Here is a 21,589-nt window from a genome sequence, read left to right as displayed (position 1 = left end):
TCTAAGTCTGGTATGCCTTCGGTGCTCTTTGCACTTGATGTCAACGGTCCTGGTCGTCTGGCCGATGTATGCCATCCCACATTCACATGGTACGTGGTAAACGCCCTGTTTCTGTAGCCGCAGGTCATCTTTCACACTCCCTAGCAGACCGTTAATCTTGGTGGGTGCATGCAACACGCTTTTAATGTTGTGTTTGAGGAGAATTCTGCTGTTTGGCAGATATCGGCCCAACATATGGCAAAAACGCAACCTTCTGCGTTTCTTCTTGTACCTCTTCAGGAACCTCTGGTGGGGAAACAGGGCGCAGTGCCTTTTGAACATCTCGAGAAGAGATTCTACCTCCGTCGCCAAATTATCCGGATCTGACAAAGAAATGCCCAGTGAATCTAAGTTCTCAGTACACCATTTTTCTGTACAGGGTAGTGGCAACTGCTGGCTTGCAGGTACAAGTCTGTGCGAGTGGCTTTGCGGTACACACTGTGACTGAAGGTACCATCTGTCTTCCTCTTAATTAGTGCATCTAGGAAAAGGAGTAGTCCATCCCTCTCCTGTTCCATGGTGAATTTAATGTTTGTGGTGTGAGTTTAGGTGGTCCATGTAAACATCGAGCTTTTCCCTCCCATGGGGCCATATGACAAACGTGTCGTCCACGTACCTAAAAAAACATTTCGGTTCATCTGGGGCCGATGTAAGTGCCTCCTCTTCATATCTTTCCATAAAGAGATTGGCCACCACGTGTGAGAGATTTTTTTTCTTTTTTTTTTTTTTTTTAATTTGTGGTATGGTCTTAAGAGACCAAACTGCTGACGTCATCGGTCCCTAAGCCTACACACTACTAAATCTAACTTAAACTAACTTAGGCTGTGGACAACACTCACACCCATGCCCGAAGGAGGACTCGAACCTCGGACGGAGGCAGCCGCACGGAATGTGTCAAGACGCCTGAGACCGCGCGGCTACCCCACGCGGCTCCCGGTGAGAGAGGACTGCCCATTTCCATCCCTTCCGTTTGCTGGCAGAATTGACCCCCATACTGGTAGTACGTCGAGGTCAGTATGTGTCTGAATAAGTCCAAGAGAGCACCGTAGAACTTTTCTCCAACCAGCTCAAGTGAATCATTCAGTGGTATGCGGATGAACAGGGAGACCACGTCAAAACTGACCATAATGTCAGAGTCCGACATCTGAAGGTGCCTGAGGCGTTATAGAAAATCCTCTGAGTTGCGAATGTGATGGGCACACTTCCCCAAATATGGCGTGTTGCAGGTGATGCTCCAAATAAAAAAAGCTTTGGGAAAGAAGCGGCGACACTTTCTGCGCAACCCACTCATCATTTTGCACGTCAATTCGCGGGCGCACACAGCGCAAGCTGTGGCTGCTGTGTTCGGTCGATGGCACTGGGAAGTACTGTACCATTCACCATACTCCCCGGACTTGAGCCCTTGTGACTTTGATTTCATTTCGAAGATGAAGGAACCACTTCGTGGCATTCGCTTCAGAACTGTTCCACAGATTCGACAGGCAGTAGACCGCTCCATTCACTCCATCAGCAGAACAGGCTCTGCTAACGGTATACTACGCCTTCCACATCGCTGGCAACGGGTTCTACACAACGCTGGTGACTACTTTGAAGGACAGTAATAGGTGCAAACATGTAATTCTTTTGTATCGGTTGTGAATAAATAGTTGCCACTATTTAAGTTCCAACCCTCGTATATCATCAACTGATGATCCACAAAAATTGTCTGAAAATGAATTAAGGGATCTCATTAGAGATTTGGAGCTCTCTACAGCTAAGGCTGAGATTTTAGCATCAAGATTGCAGCAGTAAATGTTTCATTCTACCGCAGAAGAGAGCAAAAATTGACTCCTTTTCTTTTTAACATACAAGATAGTCTTGTGGCATGTGTAGACATGAAGGCTCTCAGAATTAATTACAACCCCAATGAGTGGAGACTCTTTATTGATTCGTCAAAGTTGAGCTTAAAATCAGTGCTTTGACATATTGATAATGAACTTTCTTCTACTCCAGTTGGGCACAGTGTGCATATGAAAGTCATACCAAAATATGAAAATTTTACTAGAAGTCATCAAGTATAATGACTCGCAATGGCAGATTTGTGAAAGTGGTTGCACTGCTATTAGGTATGCAGTTAGGGTATACTGAATATTGCTGCTTTCTCTGTGAACGGGATAACCGAGCTCGTGTATCTCATTACAGGAAATATGAATGGCCCACCAGAAAATCCCATCAACCAGGTATAAAGAACATTAAGAGTGAACCTCTAGTAGACCCTAAAAAGATTTTGCTCCCGCCCTTGCACATCAAGTTGGGTCTCATGAAAAACTTTGTTAAGGGAATGAACAAAGGTGGTGACGCGTTTAAGTACTAAAGGCAATAATTCCCTTACTTGATGCTAAACTAAAGGAGGGCATCTTTGTAGGCCCACAGATGTTTCACCCTCCGCTACACACCGTCAGGTGGCTTGCGGAGTATGGATGTAGATTCGAAAGCTTTTTGGAGACCATACTTTTGATGAAATCATACAAGGTGATGAGAAGCGTACATGAGAATTTTTTAAGGCAGTCTGTTTACATTTCTTAGGGAACAAACGAGCAATAAATTACAAGGATATTGTAGATAACATGCTGTCATCTTATGAAAAACTTGGTTGCAACATGTCATGGAAAATGCATTTCTTACATGGTCATCTTGACTTCTTTCCCAAAGATTGTGGTGCAGTAAATGATGAACATGGGGAGCGATTTTATCAAGACATTGCCACACCTGAGAAGAGGTAAGCCAGAAAGTGGAGCCCTACAATTTTAGCAGATTACTGCTGGACTGTTATAAGGGATGTTCTCGAGTATGTGTATAAACGTCAAGCCAAGCGGAAACGGTCATCTTCTGAATTTATCTCCGAACAAAATATGTAATTGTTTATAATGTACATATGATCATTTAACATTTGTAATCCTTTATATACTTTTGTGACCAGTTAATTTCCGTATTTTCTTTTGTGCTTTACATAGTTCTGGTACATATGTTCAAATGTGTGTGAAATGTTATGGGACTTAACTGCTAAGGTCATCAGTCCCTAAGCTTACGCACTACTTAACCTAAATCATCCTAAGGACAAACACACACACCCATGCCCGAGGGAGGACTCGAATCTCCGCCGGGACCTGTTCTGGTACAAAGCAGACTTACAAAGTATTTTCATTCACGTAATATTATCTTCATTTTTTCTTAATATATTACTTTTGTACTTACAGAATGGCACTGAAATTTATCAGTGCATAGCACATAACATAATTCAAGTAATTATTCACTTAAAATTTGTTATGCTGAATCTTGGAACATGAATGCATACTTAGTTAGTGAGTTATTTATACAAAAATGTAGATTACTTTTTTAAAAAAACTAGAGCTTAATATTTATGAATATAATGATTTTGTATCATTTTATACTGAAATAAACATAACTGACTCAAAATCATGCAATTTACACATTTTCAGTCAAATTTGTTGATCAGTGAATTATTGAACGACCCTCGTATCATGGGTGGTAGCATACTCATTAAATCCATCTTTTCAATTTTGCTTTAAATGTATTGTGTAGGGCAAACTGAAGAAAAGAGCGATTTTTTTTGTTTTTTTATACTCCTAAATACGCTATTTAATTATACACTGGGGACTGCTTTCTTCTGAGTAGTGACTAAAGGAGTTTAATTTACAAAACAAAATTTTTGCATCTAAATATCTCCAGTCTGCTATTTAAAGACTGCACGGCGCATGTGACGCCCCTCTTGTGCCGGTGTTGTTCAACTTTTGCTGCTTTTCCCTACTTCGCCCGATACGACAGTCCATTAAAGTTGCGGTTATGGCCGGCACTATCGTTTGCGTTGTTTTTGGAATGTGATCTTTTGCTACAAGTATGCTCAGTTTTCGCTCTGTTCGGTTTATTTACATGTCCAAATTTTCGTCAGTCTTTCAGTTTCTTTCGATTTTAAGTGTTTATTTCACTTTCAAATGAATAGTACTAAAAATATGGGTAGTGTATCCGTTATGAACACTAAACAATTCACTTCAGAGACATAAAGATTTATTTCTGTTCGGGATGACGGCCATGCAAGATGTCTCAGTGGTTAAGGCATTCAGAAGATTTGGGGTTCAACAGGCATAATGAAGCGAAGTCTTCCATAGCGGTTGCCATTGCAAGGTTCACAGCGACTACGCTGGACCGGCCGAGTCAGATCCAAATATCTAGTGTCCTACATCTAGCGACAGTGATAAATTGTTTTCGATGTGGAAAGCAAAGTGGTACAGGAAGGCGACTAGAAAAATAGATTCATTGGTTAAAATATCGGCAAAATTGACTCCGGTAATTTTATTACTAAATATTGCAGCGTATCCAACGGAACTTCTTCCAGGCCACGCTGCTGACTGAACTCTTGCGTAAAGTGCAGAAGAACAGGCCTAGTGTCATTTGACTTAGAAAATATCGAGAAGAAAGGCTTGTCAGCATGCTCATATGGAATCATTACCCGTTGACACAATAAAAGTCTACAGATGACATAGGATGCAGAGTCTCGAGATCGTTGATACTTCCCTTCGAAGCAGGCAGTTCCGTCATAACTGAGACTTAAGACGCCTTCGCTGTCTAAACCGGTCTGTAATATTTATCGACTAACAAGACCTCCACATCCAAAACAGTTTGTTCAGCAGTTTATAAAGAAACAAGCAAACAATGGTTCGCACGTCATAATTAATACGCTACTGGCCATTGCAATTGCTACACAAAGAAGAAATGCAGATGATAAACGGACATTCATTGGACAAATATATTATACTAGAACTGACATGTGATTACAAATGGCTCAAATGGCTCTGAGCACTGTGGGACTTAACATCTGAGGAACTACTTAAACCTAACTAACCTAAGGACATCACACACATCCATGCCCGAGGCAGGATTCGAACCTGCGACCGTAGCGCCACACCGGCCGGCTGACATGTGATTACATTTTCACGCAATTTGGGTGCATTGATCCTGAGAAATCAGTACCCAGAACAACCACCTCTGGCCGTGATAACGGCCTTGATACGCCTGGGCATTGAGTCAAACAGAGCTTTAATCGCGTGTTCAGGTACAGCTGCCCATGCAGCTTCAGCACGATACCACAGTTCGTCAAAGAGTAGTGACTGGCGTAGTGTGACGAGCCAGTTGATCGGCCACCATTGACCAGACGTAGGGTTTCGCAGGAAACGAATAAAGGATAGAGCCACGGGTCGTAACACATCTGAAATGTAACATCCATGTTCAAAGTGCCGTCAATGCGAACAACAGGTGACCGAGACGTGTAACCAATGGCCCCATACCATCACGCCGGGTGATACGCCCGTATGGCGATGACGAATACACGCTTCCAATGTGCGTTCACCGCGATGTCGACAAACGCAGATGCGACCATCATGATGCTGTAAACAGAACTTGGATGTATCCGAAAAAATGATGTTTTGCCATTCGTTCACCCAGGTTCGTCGTTGAGTACACCATCGCAGGCGCTCCTGTCTGTGATTCAGCGTCAAGGGTAACCGCAGCCATGGTCTCCAAGCTGATAGTCCATGCTGATGCAAACGTCGTCGAACTGTTCGTGCAGATGTTTGTTGTCTTCCAAACGTCCCAATCTGTTGACTCGGGGATCGAGACGTGGCTGCACGATCCGTTACAGCCATGCGGATAAGATGCCTGTCATCTCGACTGCTAGTGATATGACGTGGCTGCACGATCCGTTACAGCCATGCGGATAAGATGCCTGTCATCTCGACTGCTAGTGATATGACGCCGTTGGGATCCAGCACGGCGTTCCGTATTACCCTCCTGAACCCACCGATTCCATTCTGCTAACAGTCATTGAATCTCGACCAACGCGAGCAGCAATGTCGCAATACGATAAACCGCAAACGCGATAGGCTACAATCCGACCTTTATCAAAGTCGGAAACGTGATGGTACGCATTTCTCCTCCTTACACGAGGCATCACAACAACGTTTCACCACGCAACGCCGATCAATTGGTGTTTGTGTATGAGAAATCGGTTGGAAACCTTCCTCATGTCAGCACGTTGTAGGTGTCGCCACCGGCGCCAACCTTGTGTGAATGCTCTGAAAAGCTAATCTTTTCATATCACAGAATCTTCTTCCTGTCGGTTAAATTTCGCGTCTGTAATACGTCATCTTCATGGTGTAGCAATTTTAATGGCCAGTATTGTAGATTACTAAACAAGACTCCCTAACAGGTCCATTCAGATCCTTTATTCCAAACACCCACTTCAAAAAGTTCAAATATGTGTGTGAATTCTTATGGGATCAAGCTGCTAAGGTCATCGGTCCCTAGACTTACACACTATTTAAACTAACTTTCTCTAAGGACAACAACACACTCACAAGACCGAGGTAGGACTCAAGCCTCCGCCCGATTCGTGACAAGGCGCCTCTAACCACGCTTATACACCCAGTAGTGAATCTCTCTTAAGCCAGTGTTGTGGAGCAGATGTTGATAAAGAGTTAGTTCTGTACGAGTTAGCTTTTTTTCCATCAGACTAGTTTGACGATGCCAGCCACAGATTTCCCCCCTTTGCCAACCTTTTCATTTCATAGCACCACTTTCAACCTACGTCCTCAATTATTCTCTGGATGTATTCCAATCTCTGATTTTTATCTACAGCTCCCTAGTGTACTATGATTCCCTCATGTCTTAACAAATGTCCTATCATCCTGTTCCTTCTTCTTGTTAATGTTTTCATATGTTCATTTCCTCACCGATTCTGCGGAGAACCCAATCATTTCTTTCCTTATCAGTCTGTCTGATTTTCAATATTTTCTGCAGCACCACATCTTAGATACTTCCATTCCCGTCTATTCCGATTTTGCCACAGTCCCAGGTCTCACTACCATACAATGCTTTGCTCCAAACGTACGTTCTCAGGAATTTGATTCTCAAATTAAGAGCTATATTTGATACTGGTACGCTTGCCTTGGCCAGGAAAGCCTTTTTTGCCAGTGCTAGTCTGCCTTTTATGTCCTTCTTGCTCCGTCCCTCATAGGTTACTTTGCAGCCTACTTCGTGTTCACCAATCCTGGTGTCAAATTTCTCGCTACTACTTCTCATTACTTTCGTTTTTCTTCAATTTAGTGTCTGTTCCTATTCCGTACTCATTGGACTGTTCATTTCATTCAACAGATCCTGTAATTCTTCTTCACTCTCACTGATGATAGCAATTTCTTCAATGAATCTTAACATTGAAATCCTTTCGCCTTGAATGTTAATTCCAGTCTTGGACGATTCTTCTTCATAGGATAGACTGAACAGTAGGGGAGAAAGACTACATCCCTGTCTTACACCCTTTTTAATCCGTGCATTTCGTACTTGGCCTTCCACTCTTATTGTTCGCTCTTGGTTCTTGTACATATATTATATCACCCGTCTTTACCTACAGCCTACCCCTATTTTTCTCAGGATTTCAAACATCTTGCACCATTTTACACTGTCCAACGCTTTTGCCTGGTCGACAGATCCTATGAATGTGTCTTGATCTTTCTTCAGTCTTGCGTCCTTACCAACCGCTACGTCAGAACTGCCTCTCTGGTGCATGTACCTTTCGTAAAGCTAAACGATCGCCATCTAACACATCTCAATTTTCTTTTCTGCTCTTGTGCACATTATTCTTGTCAGCACATTGGAATCATGAGCTGTTAAGTTGATTGTACGATAATTCTTGCACTTGTCAACCCTTGCTGTCTTGGGAATTGTTTGGATAATATTTCTTCCGAAAGTCTGATGGCATATCTCATACACTCTACCACCACCGTAAATAATTGTTTTGTTGCCACTTCCCCCGTGACTTTAGAAATTCCGATTGAATGTTATCTATCCCTACTGTCTTATTTGATTTTTGATAGTAATACTAGATCCCCTATCTCTTCCCTATCGATTCCTGTTTCTTCTTCTGTCACGTCATCAGAAAAGCCCGTCCGCTCATAGACGCCCTCAGTGTACTCTTTTCACATATTCGCTCTCTCCTCTGCGTATAACAGCAGAGTTACCATTGCATTCGTAATGTTACTGCCCTTGCTTTTTATTTCACACTTTGTTATGTGTTGAGTCACTCTCTCCAACAATCATTTCTTTTTCGGTTTCATCACGTTTTTCATGTAGTCATTTTTCTTGAGCTTCCCTGCATTTCCTGTTTGTTTCATTTCTAAGTGACCTATACTTCTGTATTCCTGAATTTCCCGAAATATTTTTGTACTTCCTTTTTTCATTGATTGATTGAAGTTTTTCTTCTGTTACCCACGGTTTCTTCGCAGCCGCATCCCTTGTACCGACGTTATTCTCTGCAACTTTTATACTTGCCCTTTTTAGAAATGTCCATTCCTCTTCAACTGAACTGCCTACTGAGCTATTTATCATCGCAATACCTGTAGTCTCAGAGAACCAGAAGCGCATTTCTTCATTCCTTAGTAATTTCGTATCTCAGTTCTTTGCACATTGATTCTTCCTGACTAGTGTCTTGAAGTTCAGTCTACTCTCCACCATTACCAAGTTGCGACCTGAGTCTATCTGCAATGGGTACGTCTTACAATCCGATATCTGATTTCGGATTCTCTGCCTGACCATGATGTCACCTAACTGAAAGTACTGCTTCTAATCTTGTGATTATTGAACAGAGTATTCGCTATTACCATATGAAATTTTTTGCAGAACTCTATTAGCCTTTCTTGTCTCTCATACCTACTACCAAGCCCATATTCTCCCATAACCCTATCTTCTATTCCTTTCCTTACAACCGCCTCCCAATCCCCCACGACTTTTAGATTTTCATCTGCATTTACGTTTTGAATTACGTGTTCAATATCTTCATATATTTTCTCAGTCTTTTCATCTTCTGCTTGCGACGTCATTTATATCTGAACTATTATTGTCGGTGTTAGTTTATTGTCGATTCTGATGAGTATAGCCGTACCACTACGCTGTTCGCAGTAAATATTCTCTGTCTTACTTTTCTATTCATAACGAATCCCGCTCCTGTTATACCAGGTTCTGCTGCCGTCGATATTACCCTACAGTTGTCTGGCCAGAAACCCTTGTCTTCTTTCCATTTAACTTCACTGGCGCTCTCTATATCTAGACTGATACTTAGCACTTCCCATTTCAGATTTTCTAGCTTCCCTAACCATACTCTCATCAGCAATTGAATTAGACATACATACCGAGTACCATGTGCACTTTTTTCCCTGCTGGTGGCAGCGTCCACATGACGTTACATTGCCGTATCGCAGGCTCCATTGTATCACACGCAAATACCCTCCAACCGAGAATACCATTACAACATGTCGGAACTGTTCCGAACGAAAAGGTCAAATGCAGTGCTTAACAAGCGAAGTTACTTCGAGAGAAACGCAAAACCGTGCCATACAGTTAACTGAAAACGTATACTGTATTCACGTGGTTCCAGCACAAGAGCCAGTGGGCACACGAAAAGAATAGGATGCATAAAAATCGCCGATATTGCCTAATACTAACAGATGAAACATTTTTGATTAAAAACAATAAACATTTAGTTACAAAAGCAGGATTGTATATATTCTTATCTATCTGATACACATAACTGAAGTAGCACACGATTACTTACAAATGTAAATATGCAGAAAGTATTTATGTCGGGTCTAGCCTTATATCGTAGTGAAAGTTGAAACAATAAGGAAACGGAAGGTTTCAAGGTGTGTCGCTACAGTAGAATGCCAAAGATTAGATGTATATATAGAAGAACTAAGGAAGAGATAATGAAGCGAACTGGGGACAAAAGAGCTTTAGGTCACAATTCGACTGGAAGAAGGGGTCAGAATACATTGTGTGGTGTCAAGAAATAGGAGGAAAGTGTGAAGGGGATAAAAACTGTAGAGGGAGACCCAGGCTTGACTACAGTAGGCAGGTTCAAATGGATGTAGATTGCGATAGTTATAAGGCAATGAATACTCTAGTAAAAGGTGAACTAGTGTGGAGGGCATCAAAACAGTCTTGATCTGATGACTACAACAAAAATCTCATCCTAATTTTGTTCATTTTTTCTTTGAGATTTTTGTCTTTTTCGGTGACAGACGTCAAAAACAAGTGCAGAGTTAGTAGTTCCAAGAAACAGTAGTAGAACTGATACAGAGTTGACTAAAGAACATCCGAGATAGAGTGAATATACGTGACTTCTCATCCAGTACCACGTAGTACCTTCCGCTTTTCAAGAAATCCTTTATCAGATTATAAATCCCGGTATTTCTTTAAATACCCGTTAATCTATGTTTTTTGACATTTCTCCGACGTTCTTTCGTGAACCAGACAATCCTGCGACTACAGTCCGTCGCTCTTTGTTACTGCAACCATATTTAGATATCATAAGGTTAAGCAATGTGAGACCTGAGTTTCTCCTGGCGTATACAAAAATTTGAAAATAAGGTTAAGCAGTACATGCATTTTATAGATAATCTCTTTCGTAAGCAAACATCAGTTTTACATTATTCTCCCAAAAATTCCATACCTACCATTACTTTTTATGTGACTGACAATGTGAGTTTTTATTATTCATTGCTTCCTCTACGCGTTTGAGTGCCATGAATAATTCCATTGCCATTTTGTCAGCAGTTGATTCGAATGCTACTTGTTTTCACATTTCACGAAGTGCACAACTACAAGTTTCTCGATCTTATAAATATTTGACTGGACAATTCTGTATTTTCTACGCTTCCAAATCGCGTTTCTTTTTTTCAAAAGTCTGAAATTACAACGGTTTTAGAGGGTAAAACCATTTTTTACCTTCAGTTGTCTAAAAGCTTTAAAATGAACACTTCTTTCCATCATTCACTTGGGCGTCATTAAATAATTTTTTTGGGTGGCCGTTGTCAAATGCTTCACAGTTTAAAGTTTCATTTACAGTTCACGGCCACTAGAATAGCATGGGAATGTAAACAAAATTCTCCATATGCAGCGCTCTGAAAGTACCGTTGAGTTGAAAGGATTGCCCCACACAACATTTTTTTATGTATGAAGATCGTGATTTCGGTTTTGCATGATCGATGTCTTAGGACTTCTTGCTGGTTTGCATGAAGATAGTCATTTCACGTAGCTGTAATGTAGTATTTGATAATTGCATCCGATATTGTCTGAAACTGTAGGTGCTATGATAATTAATACTACGGCAGGCAGCTCAGCTGAAGATGAACGGATATCTCTTAAAATGGGAATTCCAAAAGTTGGACAGACATACACTGGTACAAAAACGGTAACGGCGAAGAAATCTTGGATAACAGAAGGAATACTTCAATTGACCAAAGAAGAAAAGGAGTACAAAGACGACCAGGAAAAAATAGGAATACAGCAGCATAAGTCACTATGAATAAAAGCAATAGGAAGTGTAGGGAAACTAAAGCGAAACGGTTGCAAGACAGTGTTGAAAAATCGAAAAAGATATGTTCGTCGGAAGGACAGATTCATCGTGTACAAAAGTTAAAGCATCTTGGTGAAATTTGAAGCAAAGGCGTCAAAATTAAGAGTGAAAAAGTAACTCCACTGTCGAATACAAAGGAGATCGCAGATAGATGGAAAGAGAATATTAAAGGTCTTTACGAAAAGGAGGAACTGTCTGTGGGCGTTGACAGAAGCAGAATCGGGACACGGTATGGAACACGTATTGGACGGGTAGAGTAGTCAGAGTTTGACAGAGCTTTGGAAGCTTTGCCACCGAACAAGGCAGAATGCATAGGCAGCACTCTTTCGAAATTTCTGTAATCATTGTAAAAGTGCCAACCAAACGACTACTTGATATGAAAAGACATACCATCAGTCTTTCGGAAAAGTAGCATCCACACAATCACAATCTTACAGCACACTCAGCTTAACAGCTCACGCGTCAAGGTTGCTTTCAAGAATAATACACAGACGAATGGAAGAGAAAATAGTGTCGTTTAGACTGCGATCGGTTTGGCCTTAGGAAGGGTAAAGATACCATGGAGGCAATTCTGACGCTGCGCCTGATAAGGGGAGCGAGACTTCAGGCAAATCGTTGCATTTATCGACCTAGTAAAGCGTCCTACAAGGGGAAACTGTGCAAGATGATCGAAGTTCTCAGAAAAATTGTTGTAAGTTATCGGGAGAGACAGGAGAAACAGGAAGAATGAAAGATCAAAAACGAATCACTCGGATTACAAAAGGTGTGGGACAGGTGTACAGTCGCACTCACCTGCAGTTCAACCTCTGTACTGAAGAAATACTGAAGGAAATGAAAGTAAGGTTCAGGAGGGACAAAAAAATTTTCCATAAAAGGACATCTACAGATGCATTACTAATATTTGTGTGTGTGAAACCTTACGGGACTTAACTGCTAAGGTCATCAGGCCCTAAGCTTACACACTATTTAACCTAAATTATCCTAAGGACAAACACATACACACCCATGCCCGAGGGAGGACTCGAACCTCCGCCGGGACCAGCCGCACAATCCATGACTGTAGGGCCTTAGATGGCTCGGCTAATCGCGCGCGGCTACTAATCTCTAATTTGTACTAACGTGTCTGACTGTTAACAGAACTACTTTATTTCTAGACGGTTCGATTCTCGAATAGCGTGTTGGAAAAATGGACGTCTAACCCTTTCCGTGTGACCTCTGAGTTCTCTTGTCTTTACGTTGGTCATTTCTCCTGATGTAGGTAGAAGTCAACAAAATATTTTGCCTTCTGGATGAGAACGTAGGTGATTTCGTGAAAAGATTTAGCCGCAACGAATATTATTGCCACACCAACTCACTTATTATGTCCGTGACCCGCTCTCCCCTATTTCGCGATAATACAAAACGAGCTGTCCATCTCTGATCGCTTTAGGTAGACTCCGTCAATTCTATCTGGTAAGGCTCCTATACGGCGCAGCAGTACTCCATAGAAAGCCAGACAAGCGTAGCGCAGGCAGTCTCTTTAGAAGATTTGTTGCATTTTCTAAAAGTTCTGACTATAAAACGCAATCTTAGTTTCACATCCGCCACGCCATTACTATGTGATGTTCCAGTTTAAGTTGTTCGTAGCTATAATGTTTAGTTGAAACTACAACCTTTAGATTTGTGTTATCGTATAACCGAAATTTAATGGAATTTTTTAGTAATCATGTAGATGAGACATCACTTTTCATTCTATAGCGTCAAATGTCACTTTTCGCATCTTGCGGATATCTTGTATAAATCATTTTTCAATTCATTTTGATTTCTCATTACTCTACTACACGGTAAATTACAGCATCATCTGCAAACAATGTAAGAAGGCTGATCAGTTTGTCACCGAAATACACGTAGGTACGCATGCGAAAGCATGAGCTACTCAATATGTTCCAAAACGCCGCGCACAAAAACGGAATTTTTCCGGGGCTCATTCTTCGGAATCTATTGGTGATAGACAGATAGGATCAAGTGTTTTGGATATCTCTTGAGGTATGGACCGTTTGTAAGGTCTTACTGTAAGTATCCTACACCACAGAGTCAAAGTTTGAATATTATATCCTTCTTCCAGTTTACCTTATATAGACTTTTTGTGTTGTATGTGGTCTATGGTGCACCTTCAGGGGCTTATGAAGGTACCATTTAGTTCATGGGCGGTTCCTGAGAAAATCCGAAAAACAAGGTGGAAATTGCTCCTATCGGAGCACAAAAAAGGCTAATATGATACTATTGTACAAGACTCTGACTCAAAAGGGGGGTATGAGTTGCCTCTTTCTATCTTCCTGACCACCTTTAAAAATTTTCCCAAAAATGTTCGGTATGCAAATATATTTGCTGTTTTCTATGTTCAGAGAGAAGGAGTCAGTGGCAAAGTGAAACAGACGGAAAAGTAATAAATACTGCAAGATAGTAGACAGTTGTTGTGTTATAGAAAGAGCGAAGGGATAATGGCAGTGTGAGAGAAAGAGACACTGGCAGTGATAGGAAAAGAGTGAAGGAGACAGTGCCAGCGGGAGAGGAATAAAGCGACGAAAGTGGTAGGGGGTGGGAGCCAGTGATGATGAGAGACAGAGTGTATGACAGTGGCAACGAGGAAGACAGAGACAGTGACAGTGAGAACATGCAACAGCAGTGGGAAAGAATGAATGAGAAGTAGCAGTAAGAGAGAGCAAGAAAGAGACAGCGACAGTGAGAGAAGACTGCAGTAGTAGGACAGAAATAAGGAGAGTGTGGCTGTGAGACAGGAGACAGTAACGGTTAGAGAGACACAGAAAGGTAATGACAATGAGTTAGGCTAAATTAGTGAGTGAGAATGGATAAGTAGGAGTGGATGGGTATGAGCAGCTTATAGCGATGTGAGCGAGTTAACAGTTATGCGACCTAATGGGAGTGAGCTGTGAGTTGCATGTTACACTACTGGCCATTTAAATTGCTACACCATGAAGATGACGTGCTACAGACTCGAAATTTAGCCGATAGGAAGAAGATGCTGTGACATGTAAATGATTAGCTGTTCAGAGCATTCACACAAGGTTGGCGCCGGTGGCGACACCTACAACGTGCTGACATGAGGAAAGTTTCCAACCGATTTCTCATACACAAACAGTGATTGACCGGCGTTGCTTGGTGAAACGTTGTTGTGATGCCTCGTGTAAGGAGGAGAAATGCGTACCATCACGTTTCCAACTTTGATGAAGGTCGGATTGTAGCCTATGGCGATTGCGGTTTATCGTATCGCGACATTGCTGCTCGCTTTGGTCGAGATCCGATTACTGTTAGCAGAATATGGAATCGCTGGGTTCAGGAGGATAATACGGAACGCCGTGCTGGATCCCAACGGCCTCGTATCACTAGCAGTCGAGATGACAAGCATCTTACCCGCATGACTGTAACGGATCGTGCAGCCACGTCTCGATCCCTGAGTCAACAGATGGGGACGTTTACAAGACAACAACCGTCTGCACGAACAGTTCGACGACGTTTGCAGCAGCATGGACTATCAGCTCGGAGACCATGGCTGCGGTTACCCTTGACGCTGCATCACAGACTGGAGTGCCTGTGAACGCACATTGGAAGCGTGTATTCGTCATCGCCATATTGGCGTACCACCCGGCGTGATGGTATGGGGTGCCATTGGTTACACGACTCGGTCACCTCCTGTTCGCATTGACGGCACTTTGAACAGTGGACGTTACATTTCAGATGTGTTACGACCCTTGGCTCTACCCTTCATTCGATCCCTACGAAACCCTACATTTCAGCAGGATAATGCACGACAGCATGTTGCAGGTCCTGTAGGGCCTTTCTGCATACAGAAAATGTTCGACTGCTGCCCTGGCCAGCACATTCTCCAGATCTCTCACCAATTGAAAACGTCTGGTCAATGGTGGCCGAGCAACTGGCTCATCACAATACTCCAGTCACTACTCTTGATGAACTGTGGTATCGTGTTGAAGCTGCATGGGCAGCTGTACCTGCACACGCCATCCAAGCTCTTTTTGACTCAATGCCCAGGCGTATCAAGCCCGTTATTACGGTCAGAGGTGGTTGTCCTGGTCTATGCACCCAAATTGCGTGAAAATGTAATCACATGTCAGTTCTAGTATAATATATTTGTCCAATGAATACCCGTTTATCATCTGCATTTCTTCTTGGTGTAGCAATTTTAATGACCAGTAGTGTAAAAATGGCACGAATATGTTCGCCTGCTAAGATTTACTGTGAAATTTTTAAAGTTGCTGAGAAACGTAGAATGAGGCAGGAGGCACTCCACTTGTCAATCAGAGTCTTTTACAACAGGAGCATATTAGTCTTTTTTGTGTTCCGTTTGTATACACTCCTGGAAATGGAAAAAAGAACACATTGACACCGGTGTGTCAGACCCACCATACTCGCTCCGGACACTGCGAGAGGGCTGTACAAGCAATGATCACACGCACGGCACAGCGGACACACCAGGAACCGCGGTGTTGGCCGTCGAATGGCGCTAGCTGCGCAGCATTTGTGCACCGCCGCCGTCAGTGTCAGCCAGTTTGCCGTGGCATACGGAGCTCCATCGCAGTCTTTAACACTAGTAGCATGCCGCGACAGCGTGGACGTGAACCGTATGTGCAGTTGACGGACTTTGAGCGAGGGCGTATAGTGGGCATGCGGGAGGCCGGGTGGACGTACCGCCGAATTGCTCAACACGTGGGGCGTGAGGTCTCCACAGTACATCGATGTTGTCACCAGTGGTCGGCGGAAGGTGCACGTGCCCGTCGACCTGGGACCGGACCGCAGCGACGCACGGATGCACGCCAAGACCGTAGGATCCTACGCAGTGCCGTAGGGGACCGCACCGCCACTTCCCAGCAAATTAGGGACACTGTTGCTCCTGGGGTATCGGCGAGGACCATTCGCAACCGTCTCCATGAAGCTGGGCTACGGTCCCGCACACCGTTAGGCCGTCTTCCGCTCACGCCCCAACATCGTGCAGCCCGCCTCCAGTGGTGTCGCGACAGGCGTGAATGGAGGGACGAATGGAGACGTGTCGTCTTCAGCGATGAGAGTCGCTTCTGCCTTGGTGCCAATGATGGTCGTATGCGTGTTTGGCGCCGTGCAGGTGAGCGCCACAATCAGGACTGCATACGACCGAGGCACACAGGGCCAACACCCGGCATCATGGTGTGGGGAGCGATCTCCTACACTGGCCGTACACCACTGGTGATCGTCGAGGGGACACTGAATAGTGCACGGTACATCCAAACCGTCATCGAACCCATCGTTCTACCATTCCTAGACCGGCAAGGGAACTTGCTGTTTCAACAGGACAATGCACGTCCGCATGTATCCCGTGCCACCCAACGTGCTCTAGAAGGTGTAAGTCAACTACCCTGGCCAGCAAGATCTCCGGATCTGTCCCCCATTGAGCATGTTTGGGACTGGATGAAGCGTCGTCTCACGCGGTCTGCACGTCCAGCACGAACGCTGGTCCAACTGAGGCGCCAGGTGGAAATGGCATGGCAAGCCGTTCCACAGGACTACATCCAGCATCTCTACGATCGTCTCCATGGGAGAATAGCAGCCTGCATTGCTGCGAAAGGTGGATATACACTGTACTAGTGCCGACATTGTGCATGCTCTGTTGCCTGTGTCTTGTGCCTGTGGTTCTGTCAGTGTGATCATGTGATGTATCTGACCCCAGGAATGTGTCAATAAAGTTTCCCCTTCCTGGGACAATGAATTCACGGTGTTCTTATTTCAATTTCCAGGAGTGTATATTAAGGACAGCAGTGGGCGGTAATACTTAGGTGTCACTAGTTGGAGTCCCGTAAATTACTACAAACTGTGACCTTTCTGACACGAAATCACAAATCCAGTCACACAGCTGAACCGATACTACATAATAATGCAACTTGATTAGAAGCTAGTTCTTAGGAACGGTGTCAGAAGTCTTCTACAAATCTAGGAATATGGAATCAACTTGAGATCCCCCGTCCATGACACATCAATGATAAGATTCACTGATGGCATTGCGATCGTCGGTGAAAGTGAAGAACAATTACAGGAGCTGTAGAATGAAATGAACAGTCTTAGCACAGAACATGGATTAAATTGAACCAAAGAAAGACGTAAGTAATGAGGAGCAGCAGAAACGAGTCAGACGATAAACGTAGCACAAAAATTAGATGAGTGAAGTACTTCTCTTATCTTGCAAGCAAAATAACATGTAACGGACGAATGTGGGAGGAGACACTAGCACAGGAAATAGGCACATTCGGCATTCGGAGCTAAAATAAGTCTACCATTAAATGGTTCAAATGGCTCTAAGCACTATGGGACTTAACATCTGAGGTCATCAGTCCCCTAGACTTAGAACTACTTAAACCTAACCAACCTAAGGCCATCATACACATCGATGCCCGAGGCAGGATTCGAACCTGCGACCGTAGCAGCAGCGCGGTTCCGGACTGAAGGTCTACTGGTAACTAAAAGAGACTTTGGTTTGTGAAGAAGTTTCCGAGAATGTACGTCTGTATGGAAGTAAATCATGAACTGTGGGAAAACCAGAAAATAAGAGAATCTGAGCCTAAGAGATGTGATTCTGTAGAAGAAAGCTACAGATTAAGCGGACTGATAAGATAACAAACGAGAAGGCTCTCTGTATAATCTGCGAGGAGAGAAACATGTGAAAAACACTTACGAGAAGGTAAAAAATCATAGAATGTGTTAAGCCATCGTACTACGGGCAGCTATAGAAGGAATCATTACATCCAACGAATAACTGAGAACACCGGGTATAAGAACCACTTTGAGGTGTGCAGGTCAGCATCGTAGCGGGCCGCATCAAACTCATCGTAAGAACAACGACCCTCCCCCCCCCTCTCAATAACAAGGTGATGTTGGTAATCAGAATACCTTCTACAATTCTACTACAGGTTTCAGTGGTACAAGACGGTAGTTTGAATCTTCGGATCATTACTGAAATGATCGCGTCTCAATAGCGAATCGCCACTAATCTCCTACATTTTAACAGTTATCATCAGATTATGTTCATTGGGGAGTATGATATATGACAATTTTCGACGGCGGAAAACAGTCGGCCGTGACAAGCGAATGCTTGTTGGCCCTTCCGCCGCCAGCAGCAGGTGACGTCACCGGCAGCTTGAGTCGGGGCCAGACAAGGCATCCGAGGTCAATGCGAAGGACTAGCGCAGCTCGGTGTTCATGCACTGCTGCTAGCGGAGTAAGTAGCAGGTGCATGTCACTGAATATCAAGAATCACATAATGCGCGCAGTGCTAAGTCCCAGCAGAAATGCTCGCAGTCGATATTCACAATCTGTAGAGATCTGTAACCTGTAAGTTTACACAGAAATTATACATTCGGAATCACTTGATACGAGAAGCTAAGATTTGATGCTATAGTTTCACAGGTTATGTTTAAAAATGTTCAAATGTGTGTAAAATCTTATGAGACTTAACTTTAAAGGTCATCAGTCCCTAAGCTTACACACTACTTAAACTAAATTTTCATAAGGACAAACATACACACCCATGCCCGGGGGAGGACTCGAACCTCCGCCGGGACCAGCCGCACAGCACCACTTTATGATTTACATTCTGGATCTTCACACACATACAATGCCGGAAGATATTAAGGAAGGAAGATCGGGTTTAACGTCCCGTCGACGCTGATGTTATTAGTTACGAAGAACAAACGCGGATTGAGTCAAGGATGGAGAAGGACATCGGCTAAGCTCTTTCAGAGGAACCATCCCGGCATTTGCTCGGAGTGCTTTAAGGAAATCACTCCGAGCAGCCGGCCGGAGTGGCCGAACGGTTCTAGGTGCTACAGTCTGGAACCGCGCGACCGCGACGGTCGCAAGTTCGAATCCTGCCTCGGGCATGGATGTGTGTCATGTCCTTAGGTTAGTTAGGTTTAAGTAGTTCTAAGTTCTAGGAGACTGATGACCTCAGAAGTTAAGTCCCATAGTGCTCAGAGCCATTTGAACCACTCCGAGCTATCTCAATCTGGATGTCCGGACACGGGGTTTAACTGTCGTCCTCCTGAATGTGAGTCCAGTGTCCTAACCACTGCCGGCCGTAGTGGCCGAACGGTTCTAGGTGCTACTGTCTGGAACCGCGCGACCGCTACGGTCGCAGGTTCGAATCCTGCCTCGGGCATGGATGTGTGTCATGTCCTTAGGTTAGTTAGGTTTAAGTAGTTTACGTTCTAGGAGACTGATGACCTCAGAAGTTAAGTCCCATAGTGCTCAGAGCCATTTGAACCACTCCGAGCTATCTCAATCTGGATGTCCGGACACGGGGTTTAACTGTCGTCCTCCTGAATGTGAGTCCAGTGTCCTAACCACTGCCGGCCGTAGTGGCCGAACGGTTCTAGGTGCTACAGTCTGGAACCGCGCGACCGCGACGGTCGCAGGTTCGAATCCTGCCTCGGGCATGGATGTGTGTGATGTCCTTAAGTTGGTTAGTTTTAAGTAGTTCTAAGTTCTAGGGGAATGATGACCTCAGAAGTTAAGTCCCATAGTCCTCAGAGCCATTTTTTTCCTAACCACTGCGCCAGCTCGCTCGATCGCAAGAATTTTAAACAGCATATGGGATACAGGTAAATGGCATTTCTGTGCGTGCTTGTGTGTGTGTGTGTGTGTGTGTGTGTGTGTGTGTGTGTTTGTTTCGGCGCACTGCCTGCCTGCGAAAGTGTCAAAGATGCGACCGTACCTAAAGGTTATTGCTGCTGAGTGTAGTTGCTCTTGCAAACAGCAGTCCATACGAGCAAACGAGTTGCATTTTTATTTTCGGGTACTCGTTCTTTAGGTACTTGGGCTATGCACGGCTCTGCGGGCCGTTGTGGCCGAGCGGTTCTAGGCGCTTCAGTCTGGAACCGCGTGACCGCTAAGGCCACAGGTTCGAATCCTGCCTCGGGCATGGATGTGTGTGATGTCCTTAGGTTAGTCAGGACTAAGTAGTTCTAAGTTCTAAGGGACTGATGACCACAGATGTTAAGTCCCATAGTGCTCAGAGCCATTTGAACCATTTTTTATGCACGGCTCTGTTTAAAAATAATAGTTCGATACAGTCGTAGTGTCGAGCCGCGCACGTCTGCTTTCATGTCCCGCACTTAATTCGCTGCAAATAATAACCTCTAGCTGTGATCCTACAGTCAGATATACCGTGCAGTGGCTATAACTGCGAGTTAATAAAATAAACAGAAATATAAATAAAAGATAAAAGAACAATGTAGTAACAAGGGTTCTGTTCTAATGTCTGTAATTGATGTAGATTACAGAGAAATATATTGAATAATGTTTATTCAAGAAAGGACGGCTGAAATAAGCGGGAAGGTCTTATGATAGCTAAAATACAGACAGAAAATACCGTTACCAAATGCGGTAAAGTTGCGTTAGGAGCGTTACAAGACTGGTAGCAAAGTTCCCATACTAAATTGTTATCAAAGACACGCGAAGTCCATTTCGTGATGACAATACACGAAATATTCATCTGCTCATAACAGTTCAGAGTTCAACATGACGGTTCACAAATTAACACATACGACACAAAGAATAATAACTCATACTTTGTCTATTCTCAGTTCCGTAAATCAAGCGGAATTAGAGTTCTCTTGTGGAGAACTTTCAGAGCGTCCCGAAATATAAAGTCCCTTCAGAAGTTCAAGTATGGTAGCGGCCGTTCACCAACCACAATCAAACATCACTACCATCGAGTGCAACTTGTTACCACAGGCGCATTCTCACGGTCCGTGTGGCTCCCCCCGTCGGAGGTTCGAGTCCTACCTCGGGCATGTGTGTGTGTGTTGTCCATAGCGTAAGTTAGTTTAAGCTACATAGGGACCGATGACCTCAGCAGTTTGTTTCCATAAAACGTTACCACAAATTTCCAATTTCCAAAACGACATGGCCATCTCCTTAAAAGCGTGTTGGTCTACCTTTGGACCGACGATTGTGTGTTGCATGGATTCGAGGAATCTTTGCCACGTTTTTGGAGGTGTGGCAGCAGATGCCTACTTACTGGTCAGGTAATTCCTGCAAATATCCAGT

Source organism: Schistocerca nitens, chromosome 1, assembly GCF_023898315.1.
Source record: "Schistocerca nitens isolate TAMUIC-IGC-003100 chromosome 1, iqSchNite1.1, whole genome shotgun sequence".
Taxonomy (NCBI): Eukaryota; Metazoa; Arthropoda; class Insecta; order Orthoptera; family Acrididae; genus Schistocerca; species Schistocerca nitens.
Note: the sequence above shows the minus strand (reverse complement) of the source record.